Below are 14425 nucleotides of genomic sequence, written 5' to 3'. Positions count from 1 at the left end.
CTCGCTGGCAAGTAATTAATTTTTCTTGAAGGACACGACCGACGGACAAACAACAAAGTGATCCTATAAAGGTTCCTACGGAACCCTAAAAAGGAAATCTGTTCCCCGTACATGTAATTTTAATATGAAATGACACAATATGCAGTGAAGCAAAACTTTCTCAAGCAATTTAGCTTACAAGGCCTGTCCTTGTGTCACAGCCAGCGTGGTGGCAGCGTGGCGAACAGAAATGGAACAATTTGCATCTCTCGGTGCAAAATTAGATTTGCGACAGCCCAACGCTTACATGCGTCACACGAGCTTGTCTGGTGAGTAGGCTGGGGGATCTAAAATGAGATGTTACGCTTGCATATAAGGATAATTTACTGCTGGACTTTGCGTTCTTGCGAACGTTTTCAACGCGTTATTAATGTTTGAAAAATTATTAGGTACCTACTAAGCAAAAACAATGAAGATTTCTGAAGGAATTGGAAATATTTTTCACTAGTTTTAGAAAAGAAGATGAAGAGAGAAAATTATACATCCAAGAAGTCAGTCACATATGCTTCATATTATGAAACTTGTAACACATAGGTAAAATCTATTAAGAGAAGTTTCCTTAAAGCGCTCCACAGCACTCCCCGTACAAACGCAGTTTGGTTCTCATTTGAATATTAACTACATATTTTCACGGAAAACCACAAACACAGAACGCGTTTACAAAATTTCATTGAGTTTGATTTGCTAATCTTATTCAAAAGGGAACAATACAACTTTTATTTGGAATGCTCTACAAATAAACTCCTAATAATCAAGGCATAGCTAAATAATGGTTAAATACTGAAACGTTGCCAGAACAAGAAAAAGCGAATATCTTAATTGACCGCAAATATGCTACAACTCCCTAGAGCTAATGAGGTAACGGCATAAGAAGAACAATAAATCATAACCAAATAGCAAAAAATACTTAGAACTGTAATACTGTAACTGCCAAAATTGAAAAAAGATAAGCTATACTCCCTAACACAAATGACCTAAAAACTTGAAACGAAGTACATAGATTCATCATGCCACAAAGAAAGGACGTAAAAATCCAAGCGAAATCAGTAATAAAAATTGAGAAGAAAATACTCTGGATAAAAATGGTCGCTAGTGAAGATATAGATTAAAGAATGGAAAGGCAAAACAAAAGACAATTAATTTCTTTCACCGAGAACAAAGGATTCATGAATTTTAATGTAGGTAACGTTTCGAATACTTTGGAAATTGAATTACGGACTTTTTCTTGGATATCAAACATCAAAGTTGTATGCGACCATCCGTGACGTGAACTTTCTTGGAAAAAGTCTACGCAATACCAATTTGTAGCGTATCGAATTCATTCAATCGTATAATTGCATACATGTACAGAATAAATATTTTTTTTTTACATAATTGCCTCTTGTTCTAAATACGATTTCATTATTTTTTTATGTAAGAGATAACATTTGTTTATAGGCTGGTGAAATAAAAAATTAGGGAGTAGTAGGATTTATGACTGCTATTTGAATTCCAAAACTTCTTGTATGAGAACAATTTTTTTATGAAATTATAAATAAAAATCTCATGCTCGTTTCATATGTAAATCTATATAAATAAAAACACGGGTCTGCAGCGCATCAGTTCATCGATCGTAATTACATATTATATTGATTTACAAATTGCCGCGTTGCCTCCGTGCGGCGCCTAAAGACGCCCTAAGTCTGAACTAAGTCAAAGTACGCTTTGAAGATCTCAATCTCATTTCTCAGCCTCATCTACTCTTTTTCAAACAGTGTAAGATACAATATATTCAGTGTAATCATCAACGGAACAGTATAACATGAAATCTTCTAGCCATCGTGTAGGCGTCTCATCATAATATATACATCCGATGAAAGTAATCTCGTGCAATTGTCCCACTCAGCCGCAAGATACTCGATCTCACTTACGTAACCGTCTTTTTCAATGTCCCCAAACCGGTCGAGTGATGTTATTTTGCACTGCATTATCTCATTGACCCCACTATTAAGGGCTTCAATCAGTCCATCATAACTCGGGCCTTTTTGAGTTTTTAACCCCCGACCCAAAAAGAGGGGTGTTATAAGTTTGACGTGTGTATCTGTGTATCTGTGTATCTGTGTATCTGTCTGTGGCATCGTAGCGCCTAAACGAATGAACCGATTTAAATTTAGATTTTTTTGTTTGAAAAATGGCTTGATCGAGAGTGTTCTTAGCTATAATCTAAAAAAATTGGTTCAGCCGTTTAAGAGTTATCAGCTCTTTTCTAGTTTTCTTGTAGAAAAGAAGGTTAGATAACCCTTAGGTTCATAATATTCAAGTGTCAATTGACAAATGTCAAGCTGTCAAGATGGACGTTGCCTAGATATACATAATTATTTATTTGAAAATGATTTGTCGGGGGTGTTGAAAATTTTTAATTTACACTTGTGCACTGCATTATCTCATTGACCTCACTATTATGGGCTTCAATCAGTCCATCATAACTCGGGCCTTTTTGAGTTTTATTGCTTGTATTAAACGCGTGCGGTTTTGGCACGGCATTGTTTATCGTTATAGATGACGTAACATCCGGTAAACCTCTTTTGACGACCTTCCTGGAGTTTTAATTGATGTGACGATTTTACAAGTGATATGTTATATTTAGGGTTCGAATTGTTTGAATTGTGTAATCGAGACTCAAGTTAATAGAAGAAACTAAGCTATTCGATCAAATAGATATGCTTTAAATTATTTAATTGAGTTTTCAATAAAAATGATTTTGTTTCCAGACTAAGATAGACAATAATGTGCAAATTTAAGACGCGCAAGAAATTATTTCATCTAAATCTGTAATGATCACATCACACTAATATTATAAAGGCGAAAGTTTGTGTGTATGTGTGTGTATGTGTGTATGTTTGTTACTCCTTCACGCAAAAACTACTGGATGGATTGCGCTGAAATTAAGAATCTAGATAGACTATACCCTGGATTAGCACATAGGTTATTTTTTATCCCGGAAAATCAAAGAGTTCCCACGTGATTTTAAAAAACCTACATCCACGCGAACGAAATCGCGGGTATCAGCTAGTTTCATCTAAATCTGTAATGGTTAATTATACAGAAGCTTGAGTTAATATTACGATCTCCTATTTAGATCTGGAGGCTTTTCGAAGTTATATTCGTTTTGTGGCCTAATTTTGGGTCAGTATGAGCCTGAGAAATGTTGATAATGATGTTGAATTTGACATTGATATCCAATGTTATAGTCTCGTGGAGGCTTCGATTATGGCTAGTGACTAAACATCCTACGAATACTATCAGATACTTTGGCAAACTGTAATTCCCAAATTTCCCTGACAGAACACAATTGTAGAGCGGAATGAGCCTAAACTTTTCATATCTTTGCACCAATTTCCAAAACTGCAACTATTCCTTACCGTTTTAAGCTTGAAACTATTCGAAGAAGCTTTAACATGCTAATGAGTTGACGGAAAACTTTGTGGAATGATCGACTTTCGGGAATTTCAACAATTTTGCATTTGCTGCCACGCTTAGCTGTGCTACAGGTATTAATTTTAGATTCTGAGGCTGAGGATCCAATTTTGAATAAGCAGATTTACTTAACTCATTTTGTTGACTTATTTTGTAGTTAAAGTGTTTGGTATTTTCACATATAGCTGACTAACTTCAGAAAAGTTGGGACATGGCTTATTTCTATTTGATTTTTTCGACATAAAAAATATCACTTAGCACATATTGTAAGCCAATTCGCACTTATAATATCAATATGGATTATTTAACTTATATGGCATTGTTAAAGGTTTTAAGAATCAGACTTTAAAACTGATTTAACTATGTTTTAGTTCAGCGAATCTAAAAGTAGTTGAAGGAGCTACTTATTTCTCAACCTTCCAAAGCGCTAATAAAGTCACACGTAACTGTTAGTATACGAGCTATATATTACTAGCTGATGCCCGCGACTTCGTTCGCGTGGATGTAGATTTTTCAGAAATTTCTTTGATTTTCTGGGATAAAAAGTAGCCTATGTGCTAATCCAGGATATTATTTATCTCCATTCTAAATTTCACCAAATCCGTCAAGTAGTTTTTGCGTGAAAGAGTAACAAACATACACACAAACTTTCGCCTTTATAAAATTAGTGTGATGTAAGAAAATAACATAAACAAGTGTGAATTAAAAATTTATGACACCCCCGACAATTGAAGGTTACAGTAACTAGAAAAGAGCTGATAGCTTTCAAACGGCTGAACCAATTTTCTTGGATAACACTCTCGATCAACCCACCTTTCAAACAAAAAAAACTAAATTAAAATCGGTTCATTAGTTTACGAGCTACGATGCCATAGACAGATACACAGATACACACGTCAAACTTATAACATCCCTCTTTTTGGGTCGGGGGTTAAAAATGACCCTATTAATATTCCTATTACGTCAATAAAAGTGACAGAAATAGACCACAATATTGACATAAACGTTATAAAGTGTCGTGATCCATGGGAGGTCATGGCGACCCAGACGTGCGTGAGACGTGACCAGTCATACAAGAGCTCTGACAACCAATTCATTGCCAACATTAAAAGGTTAAGCTTAAGTGTTGAGAGGGGCAGGGAAGGCCAAGTGAAACTGGCCGCGTAAACCATGAGTCATTGGTTGACTCAGCGGCGCCTGCGGACTTTCCTGCATAAAATTTCAATTGAATTATTCTTTTTTTTTTCAATTGATTAGCTTCGTGTTGTGACTTGTATCACTATTTACTATGCATTGATTGATTGGCATGTTTCTCATCTATGCTTTTATTTCATTGTTATTTTTGTCTGTTATCTGCATGCAAAATTACATTAATATTTGTTACTAAAACGTAATAATAATGTTATGTAATTATAAGTAATGCGAAAATGTGTGTGTCTGTTGGTTGTCCTTGAACAACGTATCTGCGTTGTAAGTATTTTGCATGGATATACATAGTTTAAGACCTGGAAAATGTCACAGACTACATTTATCCCGGTAAATCAAAGAGTGCCTATGTTCCAATTCCAATGGGATTTTTAAAACCTGAATCCATGCGGCTGAACTCGTGGGCAACCTCTAAAACATTAATCAAGAAAAAAGTACGTCCTAACACGTATTCTAAAAAGAATATGAAATTAATATGATCTTTATAGACCTAGTCGGTGTACCCAAAACAACCTGCAAAAAAGCGTTATTTTCCACAACGACATACATAAAACCTTTAAACCTGCCTACTATTTTAAGTGTTCTAGTTTTTTAAGGTCATAGCACATTTAAACGACTCTGCTCCAACACCGCTCCCACCCAACACCGCCTTAAACTAAGACGACTGCTCGCAGTCCACGCGGCGACAGCTAGCAGGCCCCTAGCAGTCGACGCGGCGACAGCTAGCAGACAGCCAGCTGTCCACCCGCCGACCGCTCTCGCCTTTCGCGATAGACGCAGTTCACGATCGGTTTCTGCTGCAATAGCAATAATTGCTATTGCAGCAGAGAGAAGCGCAAGAAATAACAGACATGGTGCATAAAATGCTGAAAGCAAGACATGCAGAAGGAGAATTTTGGCACATCCAGAGACACATATTAGATGACGAAGAAAAATTCTACATTTACTTTCATATGAATCGGTATTTATTTGATTACATATTATCATTTATTGAAAAAGACATAAAGAAGAACCCCGCACTCCGCGGCGACCGCTAGCAGTAAGCGCGCGGGCACCGCGCCGACCGCTCGCCTACAACGTGCGGCCTGCGAGGCGTCAACTACCGAGCAGTCTGACGGCGGTCAGCTCGCTGACAGCGAGCTGTCTGCTAATTTATGATGCCAATGTAAAATATATCTAAAGAGCAATATTTAAAGCCTATATTTGAACTTTATTCTTTTTGCGGGGTGGGAGCGGAGTCGTTTAAGTGTGCTATGACCTTTAACCCGGCATTTTAATTTAACAAACAGGCTACGACAGTTTTAGAAGGAAATAAACTCAATTCTCGCAAGAATAATCGACTTCGCATTTAAATCCTAAACTTTGGCAAACATTTTAAAAGTCAGACAGTAAAAAGTGCCCTGCAAACCTGTTCTGCCAGTTGCAACTCGCAACCTTGGCCAGAAGTTAAATTGTTTCTAAAGATTAAACTTTGCTGGTTCAAAAGCAAGTGTGAGTGTGTTTAAATTTAAAATTGTCTTTAGTTTTATTTTAGTTCCTAATCTTAGCGAAAACTTTGAGCAAGAACGTTTCGTGCGAGTAGATTGGATGTCAGCCATAAAGGATAGAAGTTCTTTGGTAGAATGGTGATGGAGGAGGGAAGGAAGGAACGTTGGGTATCCTAAGAGGTTCCATTAACAAAAATCCGGTACAAGTGCGAGTCAGACTCACACACGAAGGGTTACGACGCGACAGACAGACGGACAGACGCACGGACAGACAGACAACACAGTCCTATAAGGAATCCTAAAAAAGGCGCTCATTTTCATCAAGCTTTTCGAAGCTATATGTGTTTTTTATGCACTTAAATATCACTTGCTTTAACCGTGAAGGAAAACATCGTAAAACCTGCGTGCCTGAAAATTCTCCTTGATTAATATTTCAAAGACGTGTGAAATTTGACAAACCGCACATGGTGGACTCAAAGCTTGGTGGACTCTGGTCTAAACCCATTCTGAGAGGAAACCCGTACTCAGTAGTGGGCCGGCGATGGGTCGGGATGATGATGACATTAAGGGTTATGAGTGTCACGCTCATAAAAATATAGTCGTGGTAATATGAATTACGAATACAACTCATACAAATTGCAATGTAGAGCTGTCGTCATTATCGATCCAAATAAAGACCATACTATAAATACAAAGCCTTCTTTCACACTCAAATAAATAGGCCAAGTGCGATTCGAACTCGCGCACCGAAGGTCCCGTACCTTGGAAGGATACGTTTAAATTTTTTGGTTGAGAGTGGCATAGGCTGATTTTTATCCCAGGCAATAAAATAGTTCCCACAGGATTTTTAACTAGTACCTACAGCATAAATGTTTTTAATTGTGTTTACTTAGAAGCTTGATTTTACTACACATTCTTGAGAAAAAGGATTTTGACAGATAGGTGGGCAACGTAGTAATACTATAAGGGTTCCTTTATCATTTTGATTACGGAACCCTAAATAAAACAATCAATTGTTTGTTAATACTGACCTTGCTTCGAAACGTGACTTAATGAACCTTAATACTAGTGTCAGTCGATTGGTAATTGGCGAAAATGTTGTTGCGAATTTAAATATTCAAACACAATCTGATATCGACTGTATAGCGAATCAAATAAAGATTATTTTCCTTTACCATCGAATGTAAGAGATGATAAACATTTTTTAGTTTGGCGCGGATGATTTTTTGCGAGTTATCGATTGAAATTTTGTTTGGAGTAAACATTAAAACTATTATAAGCTTGGTATTGTGTACTGGATGAGGGAATGTGTTAGTCAGAAGAGTCAATGAACTTACAATTAGACATGCTAAGGATCAGGCTAAATGGTTAGTTAATTTTCATCAGACTATGATTGTTTTGTTTGACTGGATGTGATAACTTGATATCACCTTTAAGAGGGCTCCTCCGTCACTCGTTTCCACTCGTTTCATACAATCGTAGTTCCAATTTCATTTGAATATTAAGCAACCAAAGTCCATGAAATTTTGCAGACATATTCTAGAAACTAATATCTATGTCTGTGGTTTTCCAGATTTCTGTTAAAATATTCGGTTTCAAAGTTACGCGGTCTTAAAATTTTCATACAAATCTTGGAGCCCCTGTAATTTTAAAACTACATATTTTTAGAAAAATCTAAAACACCACAGACACAGATATTAGTTTCTAGAATATGTCTGCAAAATTTCATGGACTTTGGTTGCTTAATATTCAAATGAAATTGGAACTACGATTGTATGAAACGAGTGGAAACGAGTGACGGAGAGAGCCCTGTTAATAGAAGCCATTGAACTAACGCACTCGCACTTGACCGATTTTTGTCATGTTATAATACCATTTATCAAACCCGCTGTTTAAAAGGCAAAATTATGCCAACAGCCTTCCATTTAACGACAGTTAATTGCTTAATTGAAGATGCTGTTAGTCTTTAAATAGCAAATGACTCAACCCTCGTTAGTTCTACAATCAGATAAAACCTGCAATTTATGTTGACGCGGTTAATTTTATTTGCATTCAACGCTACGATATTTACTATGTCGGAATGTTTCTACAGTTAACTTTAACGTTTTAGGGGTCCGTAGGCGACAAGTGGTCCCTTATGAACTATGAAGTATAAACCCATGTCCGTCAATGCTTAGTAATTAGAGACCCTAATACTAAAAAGGTGTGATTTGGCTTGAGCAAACAATATAATGTATCTATCACACGGACAAAGTGGTAAAATAAAATCCTTAAAGCCGGCCTCGTTGCGCGAGTCAGATTCGCGCAACGAGGGTTCCGTAATACAGTCGTATCTTTCAACATTTTGCATGCTAAATGAAAAACTATTACGCATAAAAATAAATAAAAGTTGTATTAGAATGTAAAGGTAAAGTTATTTCATGTGATACCCCTCTTGATTTAGTAATTTCATTTTTACTAAAATACTAATTAATTATTATTTGTTCACGAACACATTTAATTATTTTTTTTTCGTGATGTAGCCACGTGATTTTTCTCTTTACTAGTGCTATGAGACCAGGTAGGTCTTATAGCACAAGGTCGTATGGTTTTCATGATTCTAGGTCAACGGGAAGTACCCTATAGATTTCTTGACAGACATGACAGATAACAAAATGATTCTATAAGGGTTACTTTTCCTTTAGAGGTACGGAACCCTAAAAAACCATTTTTAATGGATTTTTTATGGTTTTTCTTATGGAATTCGAGCTATCTCGGGTTCTAGTGGATCAATTTTAATCAAAGTGCAGGATAATTTTAAATTTTTCAAAGTATATCTTTATAGTAGGTAGGTATAGCTAGATAAGTATAAGATACATTTTTCAGCGGAAGTACCTAACTACTAGGTGATCATGAAAAACTAACAGCATTATTAGGTACTTTGTACGCTTCCCTGATTTGACAAAGATATCGCCATTTTGTCGATAGGAATCAAGATTTATCGCATCCCTAATAAAACTCTATGAGTCATAAATTATTTATTGGGGCCTTCCCAAAAACTTGATATATTGGCCATTCCGATAGTTGCTTGCTTGTTTCTTGTATATTATGTCATAGATAAGTTGGAAAATGGATGGCAAATATAACTGACTGAATGACTGATCTATCAACGCACAGCTCAAACTACTGGACGGATGGCTCATAGCTATTATGACGTAGACATCCGCTAAGAAAAGATTTTTAAAATTCAACCCTAAGGGGGTAAAACAGGGGTTTTTCAAACACGTATCTCTTCATTTTTGATGGAAAATTCGAAAATCGGCAAATCACAGACACCGATATTCTATCTTAAAATGTGTCTACAAAAATTCAAAGAGTTTGATTGGTCAATATTCAAATCAGAACTAGATAACGTTTGTATGTAGCACTCTACGAATAAACTCCTGCTGAAAACATGGATATAGAGCTTTAAAAGAAAAACAGTCCAAGTGCGAGTCAGACTCGCGCACCGAGGGTTCCATCCTCGGGTATTTTTTCCGACGTTTTTTTGCACTAGAAATCAAAAACTATTACGCTTAAAAATAATTAAAAATCTGTTTTAGAATGTACAGGTAAAGCCCTTTCATATGATACCCCACTTGGTATAGATATCTTACTTTGAAAATTGAAACACATTTTAATTTTTTTTTACAGACAGACAGACAACAAAGTGATCCTCTATCCGTTTTTCCTTTTGAGGTACGGAACCCTAAAAAAGTACGATCTACAGAGTATTCTTATGTAAGCAATGTCGTCGCAGTTTACGACATCGTATAAACGGTCCCTGGCCGTGGCGCCTCGCGTCTGGCAAACAGATCGATACAGAAAAAGCTCTCGGCGATGTCTAGGGTTTATCTAGATCCCAGGAATTGCTTACTCGGCTTGAATCTCGGTGAAACTACTCGAGAGCTCTTTTTAATATAAATAGAGAGAATACAAGAGCTATAAGCTAAAGTGGTGATTAAGTGTTGAGAGATTTTTTTTTGAGTTTATAACAGCTAGGTAGTAAGTAGGTGAATGCTAAATGGTGTCCACGCTTAGATTTAATTTTTCAATATTTCCGTGGGAACTCTTTGATTTTCCAAGACAAAAAGTAAGTACTTTGGTATCCTATGTCCATCTTCAGGTTATCAGTCCATATTATCAGTTCCTTTCGTCAAAATTGGTCAAACGGATGAGCCATGAAATATCATAACAGACAGACTGACACACTTTTGCATTTATAATTATACCAGATCTCAGTGAGGTCATTTTGTTGAAAGTCGGTCTTTTTCTTAAAAATCCCGTGGGAACTCTATAATTTTCCAAAATAAAAAATTGTCTAAGTATGCAAATTTTCGGGACGCAAACTACCTTTCATGAACTTTTTGTTTTTCCGGGATAAAAGTAGCTTATATTTATCCCCGGGATGCAAAGTAACCTATTTGGCCATTAAAAGTTAGCAGAGAGACAGACAGATAGACACACTATCACATTTATAATGTAAGTATGGATATAGCATGAACAAACATTTCGAAAATAGGACTGGACTCAAATATTAAGACTGACCAGTCTATTTACTCAATTGATAGAAATATTATATTACTATCCCCGAAGCCAAAACTTGCTTTCCCATTTCCTTTTGAGCCTGAAGCTAAATAATATTTTCTTTATTGCCAAAGGTTTTGTGGACACAAGCTTGAAGGAAAATCTGATTTATATCTAACTTTAGGCTTTTAGAAACTAAATTTTAGATTTCGTTTCTCTTCTATTACTATCACTCTACCCACGGAAAGAAGTTAGTATAGCGCTTTCTCTGTTACGTAATCCAATACAAATGACAGAGACAAAAATCCCAATGGGCGTTATCCATTTTGAGGCACCAACCAATCACAAACGAAACTATTATGTTTTCGATTTGAATTTCGAATGTTTTTTGAAAACATGTCCGTGATGATGTGTGATGCAATCCACGCGGCAGGAAACAGAGGAAAATGGAAGAACATGACGCTGAAAGAAGAAGAGTAGGTTCCTACCTACTTTGAAACAGACAATACACGGCGCTGCAATTGCTTGTATACAGTATGGCATATTATTGTAAATTGAATAAGTACTTGAAAAGAGCAACCGCCGAGTTTCTTGCTGGTTCTTCGCGGTAGGAACGGCATTCCGAACCAATGGTAGATTTTTTGACGATTCAAAGCACTTGTAAAAGTTTAATTGAATAAAAACATTTTGAATTTTGAATTTTTTTTGAAAATAGGTAGGTGTGGGTAGGTATTTGTTATACATTGCAGTCAGGATTCACAAAGGCATTCCGCACGTCTGTTATGCAACACTGCAGTCTTATTTCAAGAATTTCGAACTTTCTAGTAAATAAGTGCAAATAGGTATTTGGCATATTTGGCGGCGAGCTTGTCTTCGCTGGAAAATCGATTGGCGAGACGGCGACGCTGCGTCCTGCCAATTTAGAAGTGTCTGGAAAATTCTATCCTTTGTCGTGTCTTATATTTGTGGATTATCCCTATCCGACGGCCGATGGGGCAGACGTGTTCTGGAGTGGAAACCGCGTACCGGTAAGCGCAGTGCGGGACGACCTCCAGCCCGTTGGACCGGTGACCTGAAGAAGGTTGCGGGGAGCGGGTGGATGAGGAAGGCGGAGAACCGTGTTTGGTGGCGCGCTCTTGGAAAGGCCTATGTCCAACATGGACGCATACAGGCTGATGGAGTGGAATCTCTTTGTTGCTTGACTGTCTGTCCGTCTGTCAAAAAACCTATAGGGTACTTCCCATTGACCTAGAATCATGAAAGGTTTGTAGGTCTAAAGCACAAATAAAGGAAACAATCCGATAAAGGAAATAATCGAATAAGTACTTTTTGAAGTTATAGCTTTTAATCAATCGCTATGTTTGTTTGTGTGCTTCAAGTTCTTTAGCGATCCAGCGAGCTACTCCAAATCCAACACTACTTATTACTTTACAATTTTTAAGATAAACAATTTAATTTGGCATTAAGACAACAGAAATACCTACTAAAGCACGTATTTTCCAAATCACCAAGAAACCGTAATCTTAATAACTTCTGAATAACGACAAAGCAAAAAACTTATAATGCCAGATAATCAGGAAATATTTGCAAACACAATTTTCGTAAACTCAAAATATCACCGAGATTGTGTCTTATCTAAAATTGAAACGCAAATCTTTTCACATTATCTGTTTGACTTTAGAGCATAGACTGACGTGATCGTTCTATAAGTTCAAGACTTACCACAACAGCCAACTCTGCCAGTCTAACTGATCAAGTGATCAATTCAAATATTGTAATAATCTTTATTTGTCAATAATATATTATAACCAGGTATATATTAATTCAGTGATGTAACTGTATCAATACCCAGTACTCTTGTGGTAGTACTAAGCAATAAAGATGTTTAAATAAATACATAAAAATTGTGTGATTGTCTCCCACATATTATCTGTCTGTGTATGACAACAATCAAGTTTGACAAATTTAATAGGTATGCAAATTCAAAATAAAAGACGAAATATAAGGATGTAAGTATATCTGTAATGTTATTTTCGTTTGTACCCATATATTGCATAGAAGCAAGTGCTACTTTATGAAAGTCCATGATATTATATAAGGATGTCATTGGCTTACTTTGTTATAATCCGCTGAAAGACAAATCTATAGACAGAGGTATGTCGCAAGCTGCACGTTGTACTAGACACTATGTCTGTTTTATCGGATAACAGCAAATATGGTTGGTTTTTGTGTATGTATCGCGTCAAATCGACACAGTATTTTACTGTCACTATGCATGTAAATGTCGAAAAGCTTTTGGATGAATTTTGACACAAAAAGGAGGGTTGACCCGTCATATTAGTGCTTAGGTATTACGGCGACCCAAATCCTGAATGATAAGCCAAGTGCCAACATAGGATATTAACCGTCCCTTAGGTCACGGATCCACAGGGCCCATAAACAAGGCCCAGATGGCCCATTCGGGACGTGCTGAGACATAAAACGGCCCATTATCTGGGCCATTACGAATGACAGGGAAACTAGCGATGGGCATGATTGCTAATTTTAAATTTCATTTCGTGAAAAAATTATTTTTCGTCACAGGCGATTTTTTCACGAAAAGTGATTTTTCAATTTTCCCACTTACAATCGTTTGCTACATTTTTATTAACTAAAGAATTATGATCACAATGAGTTTTCGCAGTAATGATTTTATGTGCAAAAATTCGCTTTTCGTAAAACGTAGCAAACGATTGTTTTCTACATAATTGAACTATATTATGCCGTTCTCTTTCAAACACGCAGCGACGTGAGTGTTCTCGCTCGCTCGCCCTTTAGCTCGGGTTGATAACCGTGCGCCTGCGAAATTTATAAAATTAAACGGAATCAAATGATAATTTAAACTCTGTAATATTTTACTTCATGATTTTTCACAGGCTACTTTAAGTAAGATAGCAAGTGTTACATATGAAAAGGCTTTTCAAATGATTTTTCACACGCTACCTATGAAATCGCCCATCTCTAAGGGAAACGTGCGAAGACCCTAATCAATAATGGCCGTCATATACAGCTCATCTACTTTGCGTTTTGAAGCCATTTCGCTAATTCAGAACCAGATTTACGATGACCCATTAAATCTGGGCTTAGTGGGGCTTAGAGCCCATAAATATTAGATATAGCCTGTCGAATAAGGGCTCAGAATATTAAACAGACCATTTTAATACCGGGACTAAGAATTTATGCTAAAACTAGCTGATGTCCAATCTGACCCAAAATTCAGCCAAATCTTTTTACGCACTGCATAGGTTCAGAGAGTTTATTTTCGAAAAAAAACTTACTTTTCTTTTTTTGAAAAGGAATATTAGCCAAGTTTATTATGCTGACTAATATTCCCCTTTCCCCTCCAATTATACGTGGTACGCTCCCTCAAACTATAAAGTTTTCGCACCATAAATTGGTCCTAACTTTAGGTAATTGCAATTTATGTTTGTGTGTGTACATTCACTGTTTATGAAATATTATTTAAAAAGTAATTTGTGTATGTATGGACTTTAAGAGCATTTTCGTAACTAGTAAATACTTTATGTATGATTTATATTTGAGCACGGGTCTCAGAATGGAAGACCCGTGCGTGAGTTAACAAAGCAATCGTAACTAAAATGTCCCTTGATAAGCCTATCATGTTCGACTACTTTCTACAAAAAATACACGTT

At 36.5% G+C, this 14425-nt stretch overlaps 1 protein-coding gene across 1 annotated transcript in view; it reads right to left on the bottom strand.

Annotated features, from left to right (window-relative positions):
• Positions 1 to 14425, bottom strand: part of LOC123874647 (microtubule-associated protein futsch-like) — a 196887-nt gene that overhangs the window by 150882 nt on the left and 31580 nt on the right. The gene's annotated exons all lie outside the window — the stretch shown is intronic.

This window comes from Maniola jurtina, chromosome 18 (assembly GCF_905333055.1).
Source record: "Maniola jurtina chromosome 18, ilManJurt1.1, whole genome shotgun sequence".
Lineage (NCBI taxonomy): Eukaryota > Metazoa > Arthropoda > Insecta > Lepidoptera > Nymphalidae > Maniola > Maniola jurtina.
The sequence above is the reverse complement of the archived record's forward strand: the minus strand, read 5'-3'. Positions and strand labels throughout refer to the sequence as shown.